The sequence below is a fragment of the Chiloscyllium punctatum genome, chromosome 7 (genome assembly GCF_047496795.1).
Source record: "Chiloscyllium punctatum isolate Juve2018m chromosome 7, sChiPun1.3, whole genome shotgun sequence".
Classification (NCBI taxonomy): domain Eukaryota; kingdom Metazoa; phylum Chordata; class Chondrichthyes; order Orectolobiformes; family Hemiscylliidae; genus Chiloscyllium; species Chiloscyllium punctatum.
This window is the reverse complement of record NC_092745.1, coordinates 128,552,837-128,578,705: the sequence shown is the minus strand read 5'-3', so window position 1 is coordinate 128,578,705 and position 25,869 is coordinate 128,552,837.

The window sequence follows — 25,869 nt, the reverse complement described above, 5'->3', positions numbered from 1 at the left end:
GTTTCAAGATTTGGAGATGCCGGTGTTGGACTGGGGTGCACAAAGTTAAAAATCACACATCAACAGGTTATAGTCCAACAGGTTTAATTGGAAGCACTAGCTTTCACGACACTCCGAAAGTTAGTGCTTCCAATTGAACCTGTTGGACTATGACCTGGTGTTGTGTGATTTTGAACGTTCTATTTCAATGAGCTGATACGTTGTCAAACTTGAAAGGGTTCAGAAAAGATTCACAAGGATGCTGCCCGAGTTGAAGGGTTTGAGCTATAGGGAGAGGCTGAATAGGTTGGGGCTGTTTTCCCTGGAGCGTTGGAGGCTGAGGAGCATAGATAGGGTGAATAGCCAGAGTCTTTTCTCCAGGGCAGGGTAAGAGAGTCCAAAACTAGAGGGCATAGGTTTAAGATGAGAAGAGCAAGGTTTAAGAGAGTCCGAAGGGGCAACTTTCTCACACAGAGGGTGGTGTGTGCATGGAATGAGCTGCCAGAGGAAGTGGTGGAGGTTGGTACAATTAAAACATTTAAAAGGCATCTGGATGGATATATGAACAGGAAGGGTTTAGAGGGGTATGGGCCAATTGTTGGCAAAAGGGACTAGATTAGGTTAGGATATCCGGTCAGCCTGGACAAGTTGGACCGAATGGTCTGTTTTCATGCTATACATCCCTTATGACAAATGCCTCTATGTCAGTAGCTAGGGTCATGACTTCATGATTGCTAGTAAGACAACTCATAATGAGATGAGGAGAAACTTCCTTTATTAGAGAGTTGTTAGGATTTGGAATGCGCTCTCTGGGAGAGCGGAGGAGACAGATTCCATAGGAATTTCAAAAGAGATCTGGCTATATATTTGAAAGTGATGAATTTTGAGGACTATGTAGATAGGGCTGGAGAGTGGGGCAAGCTGAATACCTCTTTCGGGAGCTTTAAAAATATGATGGACTGAACGGCCTCCTGCTGTATTGTAAAATTTTTTGATTTTAATTGTCCTTGAGAAGATGTTTGAAAAGCTGAGGCCATTAAAATTCCTAACATATCGATGAACGACCATTAAGCTGTGGCTTCCAGATGTGTTACTGACAAAATCTAAAGCCCAGGGGCAAACCACTCAATAGATCCGGCCTAACTGGTCTATATTGTGTATTCCTATTGTTCCAAATGGACGTTGGGAGAAGGGTGGAGTATTAGTAATTGGGGACTCCATATCTAGGGGGATAGATCAGAGATTCTGTACATGGTTGGTGCATTGCCCCCCCAGGTGCCAGGGTCCATGATGTCTCGGATTGTGTATTTGGGATCCTTAAGGGGGAGGGGAGAGCTGCCCCAAGTCGTGGTCCACATAGGCAACGACAACATAGGTAGGAAGAAAGATGGGGTTTTAAGGCAGAAATTCAGGGAGCTAGGGTGGAAACTTAGAGCTAGAACAAACAGAGTTGTTATCTCTGGTTTGTTGCATGTGTCACATGTTAGCAAGGCAAGGAATAGGGAGAGAGAGGAGCTGAACATGTGGTTACAGGGATGGTGCAGGATGGAGGGTTTTGGATTCCTGGTAATTGGGGCTCATTCTGGGGAAGGTGGGACCTGTACAAACAGGATGGTCTTCACCTGAACCAGAGGGGTACCAACATTCTGGGGGGGACTTTTACTAATACTCTTTGGGAGGGGTTAAACTAATTCAGCATGGGAATGGGAACCTGAATTGTAGGTCCAGTGTCCAGAAGGTTGAGATTAGTGAGGTCAGGAATCAGATTTCAAGGTCGCAAGAATGCACTGGCAAGCAGGAAGGTGGCTTGAAGTGTGTCTACTTCAATGCCAGGAGCATCTGGAATAAGGTGGGTGAACTTGCAGCATAGGTTGGTACCTCGGACTTCGATGTTGTGGCCATTTCGGAAACATGGATAGAGCAGGGACAGAAATGGTTGTTGCAGGTTCCGGGATTTAGATGTTTCAGTAAGATCAGGGAAGATGGTAAAAGAGGGGGTGATGTGGCATTGTTAGTCAAGGACAGTATTATGGTAGCAGAAAGGACGTTTGATGAGAACTTACCTGTGAGGTAGTATGGGCTTAAAATTAGAAACGGGAAAGGAGAGGTCACCCTGTTGGGAGTTTTCTATAGGCCTCTGAATAGTTTCAGAGATGTAGAGGAAAGGATAGCAAAGATAATTCTGGTTAGGAGCAAGAGTGACAGGGTAGTTGTTACGGGGGTCTTTAACTATCCAAATATTGATTGGAAATGCTATAAATCGAGGACTTCAGATATGTCAGTTTGTGTCCAATGTGTGCAGGAGGGTTTCCTGACACAGTATGTAGACAGGCCAACAAGGGACGAGGCCACATTGGATTTAGTGCTGGGTAACGAACCTTGCCAGGTGTTAGATTTGGACGTAGGTGATCACTTTGGTGATAGTGACCACAATTTGGTTACGTTTACTTTAGTGATGGAAAGGGCTAGGTATATACTGCAGTGCAAGAGCTATAGCTGGGGAAAAGGCAATTATGATGCGATTCAGCAAGATTTAGAATGCATTGGATGAGGAATGCAATTGCAGGGGATGGGCACAATTGAAATGTGGAGTTTGTTTGAGGAACAGCTACAGCATGTCCTTGAGAAGTATATATCTGTCAGGCAGGGAGGAAGTGGTCAAGCGAGGGAACCGTGCTTTACTAAAGAAGTTGAATCTCTTGTCCAAAGGAAGAAGGAGGCTTATATAAAGATGAGATGAGAACGCTCAGTTAGGGCACTTGAGAGTTAGACATTAGTCAGGAAAGACCTGAAGAGAGACGTAAGAAGAGCCAGGAGGGGACATGAGAAATCTTCAGCAGGTCGGATCAGGACAAACTTGAAAACTTTTGATACGTAAGCCAGGAATAAAAGAAAGACTAGGTTAAGATTAAGGTCAAACAAGAACAGTAGTGAGAAGTTGCGTGTGGAGACTGAAGAGATAGGAGAGGCGCTAAATGAATATTTTTTTGTCAGTTTTCAAGCAGGAAAAATACAATGTTGTTAAGGAGAATACTAAGGTATAGGCTATTAGACTAGAAGGGATTGAGGTTCACAAGGAGAAGGTGTTAGCAATTCTGGAAAGTTTGAAAATAGATAAGTCTCCTGGTCAGACGGGATTTATCCTAGGATTCTTTGGGAACCTAGGGAGGAAATTGCAGAGCCTTTGGCTTTGATCTTTATGTCATCATTGTCGACAGGAGTAGTGACCAGAAGACTGAAGGATAGCAAATGTTGTTCCCTTGTTCAAGCAGGGGAGTAGAGACAACCCTGGTAATTATAGACTAGTTAGCCTTACTTTGGTTGTGGGTAAAGTTTTGGAAAGGGTAATAAGAGATAGGATTTACAATGACCTAGAGAGGAATAATTTGATTAGTGAGCGCCAACATGATTTTGTGAAGGGTAGTTCATGCCTCACAGACTTTATTGAGATCTTTGAGAAGGTGACTAAACAAGTGAATGAGGGTAAAGCGGTTGATGTGGTGTATATGGACCTTATATGGTGTATAAGATGTTTGATAAGGTTCCCCACAATAGACTGTTGCAGAAAATACGGAGGCATGGGATTGAGGGTGATTTGGCTGCTTGGATCAGAAATTGGCTAGCTCTAAGAAGACAGAGGGTGGCGGGATGTACTGCAAGGATCTGTTTTGAGGCCACTGCTGTTTGTCATTTTTATAAATGATCTGGATAAGGGCATAGAAGGATGGATTAGTAAATTTGCAGATGACACTAAAGCCGGTGGAGTTGTGGACAGTGCGGAAGGATGTTACAGGTTACAGAGGGACATACATAAGCTGCAGAGCTGGGCTGAGAGGTGGCAAATGGAGTTTAATGAGGAAAATGTGAGGTGATTCACTTGGAAGGATTAACAGGAATACAGAGTACTGGGATAATGATAAGGTTCTTGGTAGTGCAGATGAGCAGAGAGATCTTGGTGTCCATGTGCATAGATCCCTGAAAGTTGTCACCCAGATTGATAGGGTTGTTAGGAAGGCATACAGTGTGTTAGCTTTTATTGGTATAGATTAGGTTCCCTACAGTGTGGAAACAGGCCCTTCGGCCCAACCAGTTCACACCCACCCCCCGAAGAACAACCTATCCAGACCCATTTCCCTTTCAATGATGAACCTAGCACTATGGGCAATTTAGCACGGCCAATTCACCTGACCTGCACATCTTTGGACGGTGAGAAGAAACCAGAGCACCCAGAGGAAACCCATGCAGACACGGGGAGAATGTGCAAACTCCACACAGGCAGTCACCCGAGGCTGGAGTCAAATCTGGGACCCTGGTGCTGTGAGGCAGCAGCGCTAACCACTGAGCCAACGTGCCACCCACTCGGATGGTGATGGGTAGTACGAGGAGACATAGATTAAATTGAGGGGTGATAGATATAGGACAGATGTCAGAGGTTTAATCCGAGAGTTATAAGGGCATGGAATGCCTTGCCTATAATAGTAGTAGGGATTGAGTTTTGGAGCCACGAGGTCATGCTGCAGCTGTATAAAACTCTGGTGTGGCTGCACTTGGAGTATTGCGCACAGTTGTGGTCACCGAATTATAGGAAGGATGTGGAAGCATTGAAAGGGTGCAGAGGAGATTTACCAGAATGTTGCCTGGGTATGGAGGCAAGGTCTTATGAGGAAAGGCTGAGGAACTTGAGGCTATTTTCGTTAGAGAGATGAAGGTTAAGAGGTGACTTAATAGATGATCAGGGGGTTAGATACGGTGGACAGAGAGGGCCCTTTTCCTCGGATGGTGATGGGTAGTATGAGGAGACATAGATTAAATTGAGGGGTGATAGACATATGACAGATGCCAGAGGTAGGTTCTTTAATCAGAGAGTTATAAGGGCACAGAATGCCTTGCCTGCAACAGTAGTAGACTTGCCAACTTTAAGGGAATTTAAATGGTCATTGGGTAAATGTATGGATGGTAATGGAATAGTGTAGGAAAGATGGACTTCAGATTGATTTCACAGGTTGGCACAACATCGAGGGTTGAAAGGACTGTACTGTGCTGTAATGTTCTATGTTCTATATTCTCCTAAGTCTATTGACCTCACTATTTCGAGAGGGAAACACGTTTTAAACATTCTATAAAACAACCTTTGTGACCATGTGACCATTTTCAGTTCCTAATCAACAATATGAGGATCTGATTTGCAGATATGACCCAGAGTGGAAAAAACAATGTAGCATCACAATATGTTAGATATCTGGTCTGTTGTAGAGTTATTCATAGAGATTGACTGCTGTGCCATTATTGTCATATCAGGGCAACCTCCAAGATAGACTCATACAACATGGAAACAGACCCATCGGTCCAACTCCTCCATGCTGACCAGACATCCCATTTGCCAGCATTTGGCACAAATCCCTTTAAACCCTTCCTATTCATATACACATCCAGATGCCTTTTAGATATTGTAATTGTACCAGCCTCCACCACTTCTTTTGACAGTTCATCCCATGCACGCACCACCTTCTGCATGAAAATGTTACCTCTCAGGTCCTTTTCAAATACTTCCTCTCTCATGTTAAACCTATGCCCTTTCGTTTTGGACACCCCACCCAGGGAAAAGATTTTGACTATTCACTTACTCCATGAACTTCATGATTTTATAAACCTCTATAAGGTCACCCCTCAGCCTACGATGCTCCAGGGAAAACAGCCCTAGCCTATTCAGCCTCTCCCTACAGCTCAAACCCTCCAGTCCTAGCAACATCCTTGTAAATCTTTTCTGCACCCTCTGAAGTTTAACAATATCTTTCCTAAAAATATGGAGACCAGAATTGGACATAGTACAGTCAGTTTAGAAACAGCGCTTAAAGTGTTGGTGATGTAATTGCATTACAGTCAACACACGTTTTAAAAGTTTGTGCTGTAGAAATAGCATCCTCAATATGTCAATCGCATTACAGCGAATTCATGTTGACAAAACATGTGTTATAACAGAACAATCTGTCTTCTAAATGTGGCCTCACCAATGTCTTGTATAGCCACAACTTTGCGTCCCAATTCCTGTACTCAATGTTCTGACCGATGAATGCAAGTTTGCCAAACGCCTCCTTCACCATCCTGTCTACACATGACACCACTTTCAAGAAACTATACACCTTGTTGTCTTTGTTCAGCAACACTCCCCAGGGTGCTACCATTAACTGTAGAAGTTCTGTCTTAAGATGATGAAAAAAGAATGAGATAGACCTGAGGATTTTTGTCTCGAAATTCCTACACTGAGCCTGGTGGTTAGGGGCTAAAGTTGTTTTAACGGGAAATTGAATTGTCCCTGCCTCCCTCAGTAATTAATTTTATTTCATTCATTCACAGGGTTTGGGAACAGTTAACTCAGCAAATATTTATTGCCCATCTCTGATTGCCTTTTGAGCTGCTGTATTCTGCTTGCTATGGGGTTGAGCCACAATGCCCACAGGAACAGCAATTTATTTCCAAGTCAGGATTGTGAGGAATTTGGGGGGATCTTGCAGCTGATGCCAATCCCATTTGTCTGCTGCCCGTGTCAATCTTGATGGAAGTGCTCGTGGGTTTGGAAGGTGCTATTTAAGGCGACTTGATGATTGGTTTGAAGACGCTGGTGTTGGGCTGGGGTGGACAAAGTCACATAACATCAGGTTTTGGAGTTTAATGCGGATAAGTGTGAGGTGATTCAGTTTGGTCAGAGTAACCGGAATGCAAAGTACTGGGCTAATGGTAAGATTCTTGGTAGTGTAGATGAGCAGAGAGATCTCGGTGTCCAGTTACATAGATCTTTGAAAGTTGCCACCCAGGTTGACAGGGTTGTTAAGAAGGCATACAGTGTTTTAGCTTTCATTAATAGAGGGATCGAGTTCTGGATCCATGAGGTTATGCTACAGCTGTACAAAACTCTGGTGCAGCCGCACTTGGAGTATTGTGTACAGTTCTGGTCACCGCATTATAAGAAGGATGTGGAAGCTTTGGAAAGGGTGCAGAGGAGATTTACTAGGATGTTGCCTGGTATGGAGGGAAGGTCTTACGAGGAAAGGCTGAAGGACTTCAGGCTATTTTCGTTCGAGACAAGAAGGTTGAGAGGTGACTTAGTAGAGACATACAAGATAATCAGAGGGTTAGATAGGGTGGACAGGGAGAGCCTTTTTCCAAGTACGGTGATGGCGAGCACGAGGGGACATAGCTTTAAATTGAGAGGTGATAGATATAGGACAGGTGTCAGAGGTAGTTTCTTTATTCAGAGAGTAGTAAGGGTATGGAATGCTTTGCCTGCAACGCTAATAGACTTGCCAAGTTTAAGTGCATTTAAGTTGTCATTGGACAGGCATATGGACGTACATGGAATAGTGTAGGTTAGATGAGCTTCAGATTGATATGACAGGTCGGTGCAACATTGAGGGTCGAAGGGTCTGTACTGCGCTGTAATGTTCTATAATCTATAATTATAGCCCGACAGGTTTAATTGGAAGCACTAGCTTTCAGGGATTGGTAGTTTTGAGATATGTTAATTCTGGGACTGGAATTCCACTGGGGATTTGCACATTGGAGAATGAAACAGATATCTTTCTGCTTTATGGTAAAAGATGAATTTCATCCTTATATTGCTGTTATGTCAGAGTGGTTATTTTCTGTGTCTCTGGGTGTGGCTAGGGCTTCGCGTGAGGTGTCTATAATTTACTGCTGTCCACTCACTCCCAAAGTCACTCACAAACCAAAGTTGAAGGACAGGTTATTTTGAGCAGTGAAGTTCTTGGTGTACAGCTGTGGATTCATCGAACTAGAACCCTGGTAAGTTGCTATGCAAAATTACTTATGGTAATTTACACTGATTCCCAAGGTAATGAAAGAGTGAAGAAAGTCAAGGTGAAGGGAGATATTTTCTCTCTCCTGATTTGACCTTTCTTTGCAAAACTGAAACACAGAATTATTACAGAGCAGAAGGAGACCATTTGGCCCAACAAGTCTGCACTAGCTCTTCACAGGAGCATTTCACCCAGTGCTGTTCTCCCACCTTCTCCGTACGTTCCTCCTTTTGTAACTAGCCATCTCATTCCCTGTCAGAATCTCATTGAACCTGCTTCCACCATACTCTCAGTCAGTGCATGTGCTGCGTGAGAAAATTTCACTCATTACTTTCTTCTGTCAATTAGTTTTAACCTGAGCCTTCTTGCCCTCTATCCTTCCAAGAGTGGAAAATAGTTTCTCCTGATTTACAGTGTCCAGACTCCTCATGATTTTAGGAGGAGATGGATTTTTAATTAGTAACGGGTTGAATGATGATGGAGACCAGGCAGGAAATTGGAACTGAGCCTGAGGTGATATCAGCCATGATGGTATTAAATGGTAGAGAAGGTTTGAGAACTCAGTTGACTACTCCTGCTCCTGTTTCTTGGGTTCTTCTGTCCTCTTGGCCTTACCTTTTGTCAGGGAGCCATACCCAGCCATCCCCAGTAACTGAAGCTACTGAAGTGAAGAGTGCTCATTGGCCAACCCATTCTGATAGCTCCATGTCATTTTGAGACTCATTGGCCTTCATCAGGGATAGCTGCAACTCTCTGAGATCCGTATGCTCCAATGCCTCTTGCAGATCCCCAATTTTCAAACGCCATCACTGATGGCCATGCTTTTTATTCACCTATGAGCCTCAAACTCCAGAATTACTCTCCTAAATCTCTCTCATAGAGTAATAGAGCCATACCGCATGGTAACATCCTCTTGTCCATTCTGACTAAATTTCCTAAACTGTACTAGTCCCATTTGCCAGCATTTGCCCCTTATCCCTCTGAACCTTTCCTATCCATGTGCCTATCCAGATGTGTTTTAAATCTTGTAATTGTACCAGCCGTTACCACTTCCTCTGGCAGCTCATTCCATACACACACCACCCTCTGTATGAAAACGTTGCACCTTAGGTCTGAATTAAAGTCTGTCTCTTTGACCAAACCATTGGTCAACCTTCTGTAATGATCACTTGCGTGTCTCATGTTGAATTTTGCTTGATGATGCTCCCAGGAAGGGCAGTGGGACATTTTTTCATTGTGCTAAAGGTACTATGTAAATGCAGTAGCATAGGCGTGGTGTAAATCTGTTCAAAAAAGTGTGGGTTAATCTAGATTTAGAGGGATTGTCACTGAGATCGGAATAGACAGGACTGTGTAGGCAGTGACTGGTTCTGATTTGAGAGTTAGATCTCTCCTTTTATACATTCAGTGAGTTCTGTGGCAGTGATGGATGTGAGGTGTCAGTCATGTGGAGCTGAATATTTCTTCCATTTTGCAAACCAACATTGCCATCAATCACTCAGGATCCATGAGGTTGTTGTCCATAGATCCCTTTAGACCAGTCAGTTGAGGTTTTTTAGCCCCCACCTCAGAACAGCTTACCACAAGAACAATCCCTGCCATGTCAATGTCTTTATCTCAGACCTGCCGTCTCAATGTATTGCTCCTTCCAATCCCATGCCAATCGATGTTGAACCATAGGCCACTCTGCGGACTTTACCTCCGTGGTGGATCTCCGATTTCTGAAGCTAATTTCTCTTTGAAATGTTCCTCAGGGAAGAGACTTTCACCTCTCTGTCCTGGCCACTGCTCAGGGGGAAGGGTATCTCTCAAAATAAAACTGTTTTAAACTTCGGTGCATTTTACCAAGACAGTTCCCACACCACTCCACTCTTGTGCAACACTCAGGATAACAGAATTAGAGTCATAGAGACATGCAGCATAGAAACAGGCCCTTTGGCCCACCACGTCCATGCTGACCAATCAACACCAAACTACACTAATCCCATTTACCATCACATGGTCCATAGCCTACTATGGCCTGGCAGTTCAAGTGCTGTGCCCTGACTTTTTAATTGCTCAGTTGTTGCATTGCAGAAGGAGGACATTCAGCCTTTTATGCCTGCATCGGTTCTATCTGCTAGTGTCAATCTCCACCCTTTTCCCCATCTCCCCACACACCATTTTTATTCAAATAACCATCCAATGCCTCTCTTGAATGCTTCAATTGAACCTGCCTCCAGCATATTTCCAGGTAGTGTAAAATCACACAACACCAGGTTATAGTCCAACATTTTTATTTGGAAATACTAGCTTTCGAGGAGCTGCTTTTTCCTCAGCTGGTTGTGGCCACCTGATGTAGGAGCAGTGCTCTGAAAGCTAGTGCTTCCAAATAAACCTGTTGGACTATAACCTGGTGTTGTGTGATTTTTAACTTTGTCCACCCCAGTCCAACACTGGCTCCTCCACGTCATGTGTAAAGTAGATTACTTTCTCACATCACTCCAGCTTCCTTTATGCATCTGTACTCTCTTGACTTTTTTTCCCTTTGCTTAAAAGATCAGACAGAGAAACAAAGAGATTGAGAGACTATCCCCTTGAAGGATCCAAAGACGTGGCTGTGATGATCAAAGGCAGCTAGGTGTATCTGCACGACGACATTGAAACAGTACTCAGAATCTGACACATTCTCACAGTCAGGTGAAATTCATCTCTTTGTGTTTTACTGAAACCTTTACTTTCACCGGTTTAGCAACCTTTGTTAAAATAACAGATGCAGCAACTTCATCCTGATGTGTTATTGGCTTTGATGGTAATGTCATATGTCACAACTTCAATCCACCAATCTCCCGGTCAGTTATCCTTGCAGGTGAATTTGTACTTTACCTAGTATTTACAGGATGGAAATAGGACACTCCATCTGTATTGGGATTAATGCTCTACAGAAGCCTCCCCCTTTCCCCCTCTATTCCTTTCCCCCTCCTACTTGCCCTAGCTAACCATTTAACACCTCAATGCCTTTTTACCACAGCTGCACATTGTGCCAGTGAGTTCCACATTCCCCACTCTCTTTGGAGAAGAAGATCCTCTTAAAATTGTCCACTGGATTAATTAGGGGCCAGTTTATTATCTTGGAGCTCCACAACTGGAAAAATCATCCCTTTCAAACCCTTTCATAAATTTCAAAGACCTTTGTCAGATGACTTCTCTGTTCTGGTGTAAAGAAGGGTAGTTCAATCTTTCTGGATAGTTGTGCTCATTTCTGATAGCATCCTCTTTTGCATCTTTCTGCCATTCAGTAGGATCGTGGCTGACCCAAAGTTCCTCACATCCACTTTCCTGCCCTTTCCCCGTAACCCTTGATCCCCTGATTGATCAAGAATCTCTCTATCTCCACCTTAAATATACACAAGGTCTCTGCCCCACAGCTGTCTGTGGAAAGGAATTACAAAGACTCACAGCCCTCTGAGGGAAGAAATTCCTCCTCATCTCAGTCTTATATTGGTGCCCCTTTCTTCTGAGACTGTGCCCTCTGGTCCCAGACTTTTCTAGGAGGGGAAACACCTCTCAGCATTGACCCTGTCAAGCCCCTTCAGAATCCAATATGTTCAATGACATCACCTCTCATTCTTCTAAACTCCAGTGAATAGAGTCGCAGCTTGTTTAACCTTTGCTGACAATGCAACCCCTTCATCCCAGGGATCATCCTAGTGAAACTTCTCTGATCTGTCTCCAGTAAAATGACATCTTTCCTTAAATATGGGACCAGAACTGTTCACAGTGCTCCAGATGTGGTCTCCCCAGAATCTTGTACAGTTGCAATAAAACCTCCCTACTCTTATACTCCAACCCATTTGAAATAAGGCCCCACACTCCACTACCCTTCCTGATCACTTGCTGCTCCTGTGTGTTAGCTTTTTGTGCTTAATGCACAAATTCCTCTCTGTAATGCAACTTTCTGCAGTTTCTCTCTATTTAAATGATATTCTGTTCTCTTATTCTCCCTTCCAAAATGAACAACTTCACATTTTCCTATATTATACTCTGCCAACTTCTTGCCCACTTACTTAACCCATCAATATCTCGGTTTGTTTTGTCTGTAAACACTGCTTTGTTTTAAATTATTCATTCTCGGGATGTGGGCTTCACTGGTTGGGCCAGCAGCTATTGCTTAGAGGGCAGTTAAGAGTCAACCACATGGCTGTGGGTCTGGACTCACATGACTAGGTAAAGACTACAGATGTCCTTCCCTAGAAAGCAGAAGTGAACTCAATGGGATTTTACAACAAGTGACAATATTTTCATGGTCATCATTAAACTTTTAATTCCAGATTTTTATTGAATTCAAATTCTACCATGACAGGATTTGATTTTTGTGTGCCCAGGATATTATCTGAGCCTCTGGAGTAACAGTATATCATTAGGGTGGCACGGTGGCTCAGTGGTAAACACTGCTGCCTCAGAGCACCAGGGTCCCAGGTTCAATTCCAGACTTGGGGGACTGTCTGTGTGGAGATTGCACGTTCTCCCTGTGTCTGGGTGGGTTTGCTCCAGTTTCCTCCCACAGTCCAAAGATGTACAGGTCTGGTGAATTGGCCATGCTAAATTACCCACAGTGTTAGGTGCATTAGTCAGAGGGAAATGGGTCTGGGTGGGTTACTCTTTGGAAGGTCGGTTTGGGCTGAAGGGCCTGTTTCCATTCTGTAGCTAATCTAATCATAACACACGAGGCCATTGTCTCCACTTGCTTGCTGACTATCATTCCTGCCAATCTATCTGCCCAGTTCAGTTTAGCTAACTCTATCCCCATTTCATTGTATTTCCCTTTATTTAAGTTAAACACGGTTATTTCCCACCCGAATTTCTAACTCTCAAATTGCATATTAAATTTTATTTTGTTATGCTCACCACTTCCTTGGGGTTCTTTTACTCAGTGGTTATTTATTAAACCTGCCTCATTACCCATTACCAGATCATCTCTCACATCATTTCATCTTTTATTAACAGTGCTACTCCACCACCTTTTCCAACCCTTCTGTCTCTCTGAAAGTTCAGGTATTGGTGAATATTAAATTCTCAGTTTTTAATCTCCTGGTTGTTTTTTATTCATTTTGTGGGATGTGGGTGTCACTGACTGGGATCAGCATTTATTGCCCGTCCCTAGTTGCCCTTTGATGAGCTGCCTTCCTGAACTGCTGCAGTCCACCTGCTATGGGTTGACCCACAACGTTATTAGGGAGGGAATTCGAAGATTTAGCCCCAGCGACAGTGAAGGAACGGCGATATAATTCCAAGGCAGGTTACCGAGTGGCTTGGAGGGAAACTTGCAGGGGGTGGTGTTCCCATGTATCTGCTGCCCTTGTCGAGATGGAAGTGGTCGTGGGTTTGAAAGGTGCTGCTTGAGGATCTTCAGTGAACTTCTGCAGGGCATGTTGTAGAGAGCACATACTGCTGCTATTGAGCATTGGTGGTGAAGGGAGTGGATGTTTATGGATGTGGTGCCAATCAAGTGGGCTGTTTTGTCCTGGATGGTGTCAAGGTTTGTGAGTATTGTTGGAGCTGCACCTGTCCAGTAAGCATATTTCTGTAATGGTACCTTTAACTGCACCAACAATTCATCTACCTCATTCCAAATGCTTCGTGCATTAAGATTCAAGGCCTTTACATGTTTTCTGACATTTAGTTTCCCCACACTGTTACAATTCCTTGGTACAGTATGACATTTGTATATTCTATCTCTTCTTGTCATTTGGTGGGAAGGGCCAGCCCCGTCACTAACCTGAAATTCAACCTTCTCCTTTACTTTTGATTTTATAATTTTCTATGCAACTGAACATACCTCCCTACTATTTAGTTCAAAGCCTGATTGAGCCTTTCTTCATGATGTGATCACTTGCTAGTTGCATTCTGTCAATTCAGGTAATGTCAGAAGTTACATGACACTGGGTTATAGCCCAACAGGTTTATTTGAAACCACAAGCTTTTGGAACACTGCTCCTTCATCAGGTGAAGTTCTAATAAACCTGTTGGGCTATAACTCAGTGTCATGTGACTTCTGACTTTTTTCCACCCCAGTCCAACACTGGCACCTCCACAATAGTTCAGTTACTGTCAATATTCTGCGTGGCATGGGATCTGCTGATTTTGCCATCAATCTCCGTCTGACTTTTGAAAAGCAATCAGGTCATTTCGAAAACAGTAATTCTGTAATTTTATAATTCATACAGAAACAGCCAGACGCTGAATGCAGACTAGTTGTGAATGGCAATGATGGTGTTCACATCAGCAGCAGCCCGGATGCTGTGTGATGGCACAGAACATAAACTAATGCCCATGGCTCCTATACCCATGCACCCAGCCAGAACTGCCTCATTTTGAGAGGAGAGAAGAGAGAGATAAACTGAGAGAACTGTTGAGAGAGATGAAGGAGTGAGTAAACAAACAAGGGGTGTGGTGGTTTAGTGGTTAGCACTGCTGCCTCACAGCACCAGGTATCCAAGTTTGATTCTACCAGCGGGCAATTGTGTGGAGTTTGCACATTCTCCCCGTGTCTGCTTGGGTTTCCTCCCACAGTCCAAAGATGTACAGGTTATGTTAATTGGCCATGGAAAGTTTCCCATTGTGTCCAGGGATGAGTGGGTTCCATGGATTAGCCATGGGAAATGCAGGATTATGGGGATAAGATTAGGGGTTGATGGGCTGCTGTTCGGAGGATCAGCGTAGACGTGATGGGCTGAATGGCTTGCTTCCACAAAGTAGGAATTCTAAGTGTCTGAAGTTTCAATGACTGGAAAGTTTGAGTTAGCATAGAAGTCCTTGTACATACAGCTCTGAGTCGTTAGACTGGAGGTCAGATGGACAGGGAGAAAGTGAGGACTGCAGATGCTGGAAAATGTGTTGCTGGAAAAGCACAGCAGGTCAGACAGCATCCAAGGAGCAGGGCTTATGAAGAAGGGTTTATGCCTGAAACGTCAATTCTCCTGTTCCTTGGATGCTGCCTGACCTGCTGCGCTTTTCCAGCAACACATTTTTCAGGTCAGATGGACAGCTACCACCTGCTTTGCTCCTGGGCTAGAGAAATTGCATTGACCATCTTGGCTCTTAAGTCTTTTCACTTGATGTTCCAGCCACTCCTGATGGCTGCTGTCTGACAATTTCACATTTTAACAGGATGTTAAGGTGTGAAATTGGACTGTCCAGTAGCAGGAAGGAGGATTACAGTGAATTGGCCGCCCAATTGCAAGCTGCCGTTTTGCATAGACTCTTTACCCATTGATGTTGTTCTGACCAACCTCTGAGTGAGAGTTCCAAATTGATGATTGTTCCAGAGGAGATACCCCCAAATAGTCACACTGCACCCTACCCCTTCAACCTCTGATGAATTCCTGATGAAGAACTTATGCTCGAAATGTCAATACTCCTGCTCCTCGGATGCTGCCTGACCTGCTGTGTTTTTCCAGCACCACACGCTTAGACTCTGATCTCCAGCATCTGCAGTCCTCACTTTCTCCCAGAACAATGTTAATCTGACCAAGATTTTTTTCCTTTTCCCAATCCAACTGCATTTATGTTTTAAAAAGGGCCAAATATGTCATGCTTTCTGGACTTAAATAGAAGATGAGTTTATTAGTTAATAAACAAAAGAAAATCTAACAATAAACTGCAACACACATATGCACAGATTAAAATGTCAATCGAGCCCATTTTTAGTCATTTATGTAAATGATTTGGATGTGAGAATGTAGGAGGCATGGTTAGTAAGTTTGCAGATGACACAAAAGTTGGTAATGTAGTGGAAAGTGAAGAAGGTTACCTCAGAGTGCAACGGAACCATGATCAGGTGGGCTGATGAGTTGAGGAATGGTAGATGGAGTTTAATTTAGATAAAGGTTGCATTTTGGTAAGGCAAATCAGGGCTGGACTTATACACTGAATTGGAAGATCTGGGGGAGTGTTGCTGAACAAAGAGATCTCAGGGTGCAGGTTCATCGTTCCTTGAAGGTGGAGTTGCAGATAGGGAAGAAGATGTTTGGTACATTTGCCTTTATTGATCAGTGCATTGAGTACAGGGGTTTGGATGTCATGTTGCAGCTGTACAGACAGTAGTGAGGCCACTTTTAGAATACTACGTTCAATTCTGGTCTCCTTACTATGGGAAAGATGTTGTGCAACTTAAAAGAGTTCAGAAGAGATTTACAAGGATGTTGCCAGGGTTGGAGTGTTTGAGCTACAGGGAGAGGCTGAACAGGCTGGGGCTGTTTTCCCCGGAGTGTGAGAGGCTGAGAGGTGACCTTATAGAGGTTTAGAAAATCATGAGGGGCATGGATAGAGTGAATAGCTGAAGTCTTTTCTCCAGAGTAAGGGAGTCCAAAACTAGACAGCATAGGTTTAAGTTTGGAGGGGAAAGATATAAAAGGGACCTGAGGGGAAATGTTTCACACAGAGGGTGCTGTGTGAATGGAATGAGTTGCCAAAGGAAGTGGTGGAGGCTGGTAAAATTACAACAGTTAAAAGACATCTGGATGGGTATATGAATAGGAAGGGTTTAAAGGGATATGGGCCAAATGCTGGCAAATGGGAACAGAGGAGGTTGGGATATCTGGTCAGCATGGATGAGTTGGACCAAAGGGTCTGTTTCTATGCTGTACATCGCTATGACTCTATGAGTAAAAGGATAACAACTAAAAAGGCATACAAATCAGCGTCCAGCTTCCATGAAGAGTAGATAGTGGAATGCTGTTAAGTTGGAAGGTATTCTAACACTGATGTCGAGGGTGGAGTAGTCGATTTCAAAACTCTTGGCTCTGCAAGGTAGCAGAGAGGCTTGTGTGGTGTTTCCTTCTTGATGATGATTTCAATGGCTTACTTGGCCCTGGCACTCAGAGTGAGAGAGAGTCTTCCTTCACTTGTAGTGCAGGGGTGTCTAATAGCAGTTCTCAAATTTTAACTTTCACAGCACACAGGCTCACACTTGCACATGAATCCCGCTAACACACTGAGAGTGGGGCTGCAGGGACTTCTAAAACCCCGCTCTTATGTATTCTTGAGAAGGAAAAGCACAAATGCATATCCACACATATGTCCACACCCAGAACTTAAAGGAAAGGAAATGGCATTCCTGCTGGGAAGGGTAATAGGTTTTGCCTTGCATCTCTTCCTTTTAGTCTTTCTGTTTGACATAATCTCAATACTCTGTTGGTGTGACATTTCTCGGGTTCAGACAGGCTCTTCCAATGAATGCCATTTTCAGGATTTACTTTATCAACTATTCTTGGAGCTGTGGTCTTTCTTTAAAAACAGGCATCTTCTGAAAAGTTCAATGTGTCCATATGTAATTCAGGGCAATGATCCGCTGTCATGACGATGTTGATGGGACTTCATTTCACTTTGAGCCCTTCTCCTGGTTGTGTGGTTAACGTTTTCTGAAGGTGCGGCTGGTGTTTGTGTGTTTTGAGTATATCGTGTAGATAGCTGCTTTTATTCTGTTTACGAACACTGAACTAGGTGCTATTAGTGCAATTAGAGATGCATGCTTGGGATGAATGCTTCTCTCTGTTTAGGGAATCAAATTGTAAGCAATGTTTATCAAGAGGGATATAATTGAAGAGGCATGGAGAATCTTATATATTTAATTGGTAAACTCAATAGAAACATGATATGCAAAGTTAGAGCGTGAGGGAAATACTGTAAAAAACAGTATGCCCAGTTTGGTGGTTGAGGTGGAAACCCTCAACTCATTTAAAAGGACCGTGGAACTGCATCTGAAGCATTAGAACCTGCAAGGTTATGGCCAGGTAATGCTAAGCAGGATTAGAATGGGCAGCTAGTTTATTCAGATGGCATAGCCATGATGGAATGAATGGTCTCTTCTGTGCTGTAACCCTGGATGTTTCTATGATCTTATAGCTCATACATCTGGCCCCTTTTCACCATCTTGCCACTAACCTTCCCTGACATTATTTTGCTAGAGTTGGCAATTGTGAGTAATGTTGCCAAAACTATTCAGTGGGTTCCATCATGAACGCCAAGAGGCTGCAATTACCTGAACTCTATTCGAAAGTACTGGGTATGGTTTTTCTCACTTTACTTCGGAAGTAAGAATATAATTTCACAAGAATCAGTTCAGCAAACATTTGTCTTGGCTGGTTTCTTGGATGACAGCATTGGGTAATTTGGGTCAAGCAAGTCCATTGAAATTTAGAAGAACAAGAAGTAACGTTTAAGATTCTGAGGGGGCTTGACAGGGTGATTGCTTTCCCTCACAGGAAAAGTCTAGATGTTTTGATTTTGTGAGAGATGGTGCTGAAGTGGCCCTTTTAATCAGCCTTTAATTGACATTGCAAAGTTAAGCTGGTAAATAATACTTCCCAAAGAGCAGCTCAACGCCTGGAAAGATTGCCACAAAGATAACTGAATGAATGGACCTTGTTCAGAAGCAGAAATTGATCCGTAATCTTAAAATTTATCATCAAAATTTGAGACTGTCTTTGCCCAAAATGAATGAGGGACTAAGGACCCACTGTTGGCAAAGTTGACATCAGTGTCGATACAAATTAAATAGACCAGTAATCCGAAATGAAAACAGACATTTCTGGAAAAGCTCAGCAGGTCTGGCAGCATCTGTGCAGGGAAATTAGAGTAATGTTTCAGATCCAGTAATCCTTCCTCAGAAGGTAACTAGGAAAATGTTGGTTTATGTGCAGAAGATAGGGTTAGCGGGAAGAGGTGGGGGGTGGAAGGAATAAATGATAAATGAGGATAGAGCTGAGAGGGAGAATCCTGGGATCAGAAACTCAACTGGACTCACCACATAATCTCAGTGGGTACAAGAGCAGGTCAGAGGCTAGGAATACTGCAGCGAGTAACTCACCTCCTGACTCCCAAAGCTTGTTCATCAGTTACAAGGCACAAGTCAGCTGTGTAATGGAATACTCCCCATTTACCTGGATGGGTGCAGCTCCAACAACATTCAAGAAGATGGACACCATCCAGGACAAAGCAGCCTGGTCGATTGGCATCACATCCACAAGCACCACTGCCCTCCACCACTGACGCTCAGTAGCAGCAGTGTGTGCCATCTACAAGATGCACTGCAGAATGATCCTCAGACTGCACCTTCTAAACCCATGACCACTTCCATCTAGAAGGTCAAGGGCAGCAGATACATGGGAACACCATCCCTTTAATTTCCCCTCCAAGCCACTCAACATCCTGACTTGGAAATATATCGCCGTTCCTTCACAGTCACTGGGTCAGAATCTTGGAATTCCCTCCCTAAGGGCTTTGTGGGTCAACCCTCAGCACGTGGACTGCAGCGGTTCAGGAAGGTGGCTCACCCCCACCTTCTCAAAGGGGCAATTAGAGACAGGCAGTAAATGCTGGGCCCAGCCAGAGATGCTCACATCCCACAAAATGAATAAATTTTATAAAGTCTTCCATTAAACATGGAAATGAAGGACAATTTCTTCTGTCAGAGTGTTGCTAACTTTTAGAATTCTCTTCCCCAGACAGCAGTGGAGCTCAGGTCATTGAAGATATTCATGGCAGAAGTAGACAGATTTTGATTGACAAGGGAATCAAAGATTACAAGGGACAGGAAAATGGAGTTGAGGCCACAACCAGATCAGTATGATCTTATTGAGTGAGAGCCAGCTGAATCTCAGAGCCAGCTTCGCTGAATGCTTGATGTAATTCTAGACTGTGAAGTGTGCTCACTCACATGACACTGATTTTCCTAGAACCTGGTGGCACAGGTAGGAGTCAGGATTTATTTCTCTACGCCCCCACCCCACCCCCCTTTATTTTGTATGCAAACCCATGAATTAGCACATTCACCTTCTAATGCAGCAACTTAAATCAGTCAAAAGGCAAAAGGCTTGAAGGGCTAAATGGCCTACTCCTGTTTCTGTGTCCTATATTTTACAACACCAAATATATTCTCAAGAGATGAGCGCAGTCACTCAGTGGGTGGAACTGCTGCCTCACAGCACCAGGGTCCTGGGTTCGATTCCAGCCTTGGGTGACCATCTGTGTGGAGTTTGCACATTCTCCCCGTGTCTGTGTGGGTTTCCTCCGGGTGCTCCGGTTTCCTCCCACAGTCCAAAGACGTGCAGGTTAGGTGAAGTGGCCATGCTAAATTGCCCACAGTGTTCAGGGATATGTAGGTTAGATGCATTGGTCAGAGGCAAATATAGGGTACGGGAATGGGTCTGGTTGGATTACCCTTCAGAGGGTCTGTGTGAACTTGTTGGGCAGAAGGGCCTGTTTCCACACTGTATGATTTCTAAGATGACTAAAATTTGACAGGGCTGGACTCAGAGCCAGCTTCGCTGAATGCTTGATGTAATTCTAGACTGTGAAGTGTGCTCACTCACATGACACTGATTTTCCTAGAACCTGGTGGCACAGGTAGGAGTCAGGATTTATTTCTCTACGCCCCCACCCCACCCCCCTTTATTTTGTATGCAAACCCATGAATTAGCACATTCACCTTCTAATGCAGCAACTTAAATCAGTCAAAAGGCAACTGCCATTCCATCTGTATAAACATTAATGTCAACACTGCACGTCCTCAGTCTCTCATTCATTTCGGGCAAAGACAGTCTCAAATTTTGATGATACGTTTTAAGTCTAAGTATCAACTTCTGCTTCTGAACAGGCTTTATTCATTCAGTTATCTTTGTGGCAATCTTTCCAAGTGTTGAGCTGCTCTTTGGGAAGTATTACTTACCAACTTAGCTTCGCAGTGTCAATTAGAGGCTTATTTGAAGATTAGATTCCCGACAGTATGGAAACAGGCCCTTCGGCCCAGCAAGTCCACACTGACCCTCAGAAGAGAACCCATCCAGACTCATTCCCCTACCCTATATTTACCCCAGACCAATACACCTAACACTACGGGCAATTTAGCACGGCCACTTCGCCTGACCTGCACATCTTTGGACTGTGGGAGGAAACTGAAGCACCCGGAAGAAACCCACGCAGACACTGGGAGAATGTGCAAACTCCACACAGACAGTTGCCCGAGGCGGGAATCAGACCTGGGTCGCTGGTGCTGTGAGGTAACAGTGTTAACCACTGAGACACAGTGCCCTCTTCCCCGGCATAAGTCTGTGAGATATGGCAGTAGGCCATTCAGCCCATCGAGTCCACGCCACATTTCATTGAGATCATGGCTGATCAGATTATCCTCAATTGCACTTCCCTGCCTTTTTCCCCTGCTTTACACAAATGAAACATTTTGAAGGGCCAGCGTTATTGTAATGTAAGAAACACCGGAGAAATTGTGGCTACATCCATGCTGCTGCACAAACAGCAATGTGATAATCTGCAGAAGTCTGCTCTCTCTTGTTTTGGTTGATTGAAGGATGAATATTGGCTAGGCCACCATGTCTTGCGCTCTCTCTCTCTCTCTTTCTCCTTCTCTCTCTCTTTCTCTCTCTCTTTCTCCTTCTCTCTCTCTCTCTCTCTCTTTTTCCCCTTCTCTCTCTTATTTTTGAAACAGGATTCCATCTGCCATGGAACTTTTTACAATCACTTTAGATGGTGGATAGCGCCTTGATTTACTGCTTATTCCCTGTGAAATTAGAGGAAGAAGAAATCAATGGGTTATGGGGAAAAAGAAGGAAAATGCAGTTGAGGATTACCCAACCAGCCATGGCTACATTGAATGGCACAGGCTATCCTTGTGTCTTATGGTCCTGTAGCAGAGAGATCAGATGTAAGTTTGTCAGCAAAAGCATCAGGACTGACGTAACGAAAACATTTCTACTTGTCGAGTGTTTGGGATTTGGAATCCCCTGCCTAGCGGTGTGGAGATTACAAATTGAACTACATCTTCCGGGAGGGTGGTACATTTAAATGAAAGCTATTTCAATACTTTTCTCATCTTTCCCATTTTGTGGTGAAGCTGATTACAGCATGAAATGTAGGTGCTGTTAAAAGGTGTGATCTCAGGGCTATAGCAGTCCCGCTGAACCCCAAACCCCCTCAGTCTGAAAACGTCAATATGAATATTCTCTGAAGTTATATTTTTGTGCATATTAATGAGATGTGGAGCTGTTTGTCGGATTACTTCTGTTTGGCACACGTGCAGTTGTTTGCCTTTTCCATATTAATGAGTTACTTTTGTCAGGGACAATGAACACCAGTTCAAGTTAGAATCCGTGCAAGGTCACACAGTGCCAGGGTCAGGGATATCACAGAGTGACTGCAGGATGTCCTTCTGCAACCATCCTGTGATGGGTTTTGGTGCTGGTACTGACGATATAGGTAAGAAGTGGATATAATCTTGGTGTCTAAATGCTAGAGGATGAGGAGAAAATGCGCAAGAAGGACCTCAAAAGCACTAGTTACTTGATTAAGGGGGAAGTGATGGCCTAGTGGTATTATTGTTGGACTGTTAACTCAGAGACCCAGATAATGCTCTGGGGACATGGGTTCGAATCCTGTGGATCGTGGAATTGAATTCAGTTAAGAATCTAATGATGACCAGTAATCCCTTGTTGATTATCATAACAACTCACCTGGTTCACTAATGTCCTACAGGGAAGAAAACTGCCTTACCTGGTCTGGCCTACATGTGACCCTGACCCACAGCAATACATTAATGACTGTATTGGCGCTACCTCGTGCTCCCACGAGGAGGTGGAATAGTTCATCCACTTTACTAACACCTTCTACCTGGACTGTCTCAGACTCCTCCCTCCCCTTCCTAGACCTCTCCGTTTCTATCTCGGGTGACCGACTCAACACAGATCTTTATTATAAACTGACCGACTCCCACAGCTACCTAGATTACACCTCTTCCCAACCTGCCCCCTGTAAAAACGCCATCCCATATTCCCAATTCCTTTGCCTCTGCCACATTTGCTCCCAGGAGGACCAATTCCACTACTGAACAGCCCAAATGACCTCCTTCTTCAAAGACCGCAATTTCCCTTCCGACTTGTTCGATGATGCTCTCCACCGCATCTCCTCCACTTCCTGCACCTCCGCCCTTGAACCCCACCCCTCCAATTGCCACCAGGACAGAACCCTACTGGTTCTCACCTTCCACCCCACCAACCTTCAGATACATCGTATCATCCTTCGTCATTTCCGCCACCTCCAAACAGACCCCACCACCAGGGATATATTTCCCTCCCCTCTCCTATCAGTGTTCCGGAGAGAGCACTCCCTCCGCGACTCCCTCATCAGGTCCAAACCCCCACCAACTCAACCTCCACCCCTGGCACCTTCCCCTGCAACTGCAAGAAGTACAAAACTTGCGCCAACACCTCCCCCCCCTCACCTCCCTCCAAGGCTCCAATGGATCCTTCCATATCCGTTGCAAATTCACCTGCACCTCCACACACATCATTTACTGCATCCGCTGCACCAGATGTGGTCTCCTTTACATTGGGGAGACAGGCCGCCTACTTGCAGAAAGTTTCAGGGAACACCTCTGGGACACCCGCACCAACCAACCCAACTGCCCTGTGGCTGAACATTTTAACTCCCCCTCCCACTCCGCCAAGGACATGCAGGTCCTTGGCCTCCTCCATTGCCAGACCCTGACCACATGACACCTAGAGGAAGAGCGCCTCATCTTCCGCCTAGGAACCCTCCAACCATACGGGATGAATGTAGATTTCTCCAGCTTCCTCATTTCCCCTCTCCCCACCTTATCTCAGTCCCAACCCTCGGATTCAGCACCGCCATCTTGACCTGCAATCTTCTTCCTGACCTCTCTGCCCCCACCCCCTCTCCGGCCTATCACCCTCACCCTCACCCTCACCCTCACCTCCTTCCACCTATTGTATTCCCAGCGCCCCTATCCCAAATTCCCTCCCCCCTACCTTTTATCTCATCCCGCTTGGCACACCAGCCTCATTCCTGAAGAAGAGCTTATGCCCGAAACGTCGATTCTCCTGCTCCTCGGATGCTGGCTGGCCTGCTGTGTTTTTCCAGCAACATGTTTTTCAACTCTGGTCTCCAGCATCTGCAGTCCTCACTTTCTCCTTGTTAACTGCCCTCTGGGCAATTAGGGATGTGCAACAAATGCTGCCTCGCCAGTGATGCCCTCATCCCGTGAATGAAGAAAGGGAAAAAAAAATACTCTCAGTACTACATACCAGTGAGCACTGAATTAGGAGGATAAGATGAAATACAAAACACCAGTTCGACCTCAGCTGGAGTATCGTGCACAGTTGTGGGTGAGGATATGTTTGGGTGGTTGTAAGGTATTTTATTTTTTGTAAAACAAACAAGGCTAGACTGAAACAATTAAAAGTGGGACCATTGTTAATAGAACATAGAACATTACAGCGCAGCGCAGGTCCTTCGGCCCTCGATGTTGTGTCTACCTGTGGAACCAATCTGAAGCTTATCTGTCTTACACTATTCCGTTATCATCCATATGTTTATCCAAGGACCATTTAAATGACCTTGACGTTGGTGAGTCTAATGCTGTTGCAGGCAGTGCGTTCCCACGCCCCTACTACTCCCTGAGTAAAGAAACTACCTCTGACATCTGTCCTATATCTATCACCCCTCAATTTAAAGCTATGTCCCCTCATGCTAGCCATCACCATCCAAGGAAAAAGGCTCTCCCTGTCCAACCTATCTAACCCTCTGATGATCTTATATGTCTCAATTAAGGCACCTCTCAACCTTCTCTCGAACAAAAACAGCCTCAAGTCCCTCAGCCTTTCCTCATAAGACCTTTCCTCCAGACCAGACAACATTCTGGTAGATTTCCTTTGAATCCTTTCCAAAGCTTCCCCATTCTTTCTGAGAATGTGGTGACCAGGACTGCACACAATACTCCAAGTGCGGCTGCACCAGAGTTTTGTACAGCTGCAGCATGGCCTCATGTCTCCGAAGCTCATTGCATGTACCAATAAAAACCAACACAGTGTACGCCTTCTTAACAACCCTGTCAACCTGGGTGGCAACTTTCAGGGATCTATGTACATGGACACCAAGATCTCTCCGCTCATCGACACTACTAAGAATCTTACCATTTGCCCCATCCTCTGCATTTCTGTTGCTTCTTCTAAAGTAAATCATCTCACACTTTTTCACATTGAACTGCATTTGTCACCACTCAGCCCAGCTCTGCAGCTTATCTATGTCCCTCTGTAACCTGCAACATCCTTCAGCAATATCCACAACTCCACGACCTTAGTGTCATCTGCAAATTTGCTAACTCATCCTTTTACGCCCTCATCTAGGTCATTAATAAAAATGACAAACAGCAGGGAGGGATAGGTCTTGCCTTACAAGTCTTATTGAATTCTTTGAGGAGGTGACCAAGCATGTGGATGAGGGTAGAGTAGTGGATGTAGTGTACATGGATTTTAGTAAGGCATTTGATAAGGTTCCCCATGGTAGGCTTATGTGGAAAGTCAGGAGGCATGGGCTAGTGGGAGATTTGGCCAGTTGGATAGAGAACTGGCTAACCGGTCGAAGTCACAGAGTGGTGGTAGGTGGCAAATATTCAGCCTGGAGCCCAGTTACAAGTGGAGTTCCACAAGGATCAGTTCTGGGTCCTCTGCTGTTTGTAATGTTTATTAATGACTTGGAAGAGGGAGTTGAAGGGTGGGTCAGTAAATTTGCAGACGATACGAAGATTGGTGGAGTTGTGGATAGTGAGGAGGGCTGTTGTCGGCTGCAAAGGGACTTAGATATGATGCAGAGCTGGGCTGAGGAGTGGCAGATGGAGTTCAACCCTGTCAAGTGTGAGGTTATCCATTTTGGAAGGACAAATAAGAATGTGGAATACAGGGTTAACGGTAGGGTTCTTAGTAAGGAGGAGCAGAGGGATCTTGGGTCTATGTTCATAGATCTTTGAAAGTTGCCACTCAGGTGGATAGAGCTTGTAAGAAGGCCTATGGTGTATTAGCGTTCATTAGCAGAGGGATTGAATTCAAGAGTCGTGAGGTGATGTTGCAGCTGTACAGGACCTTGGTTGGGCCACATTTGGAGTACTGTGTGCAGTTCTGGTTGCCTAATTTTAGGAAAGATGTGGAAGCTTTGGAGAGGGTGCAGAGGAGATTTACCAGGATGTTGCCTGGAATGGAGAATAGGTCGTACAAGGACAGATTGAGAGTGC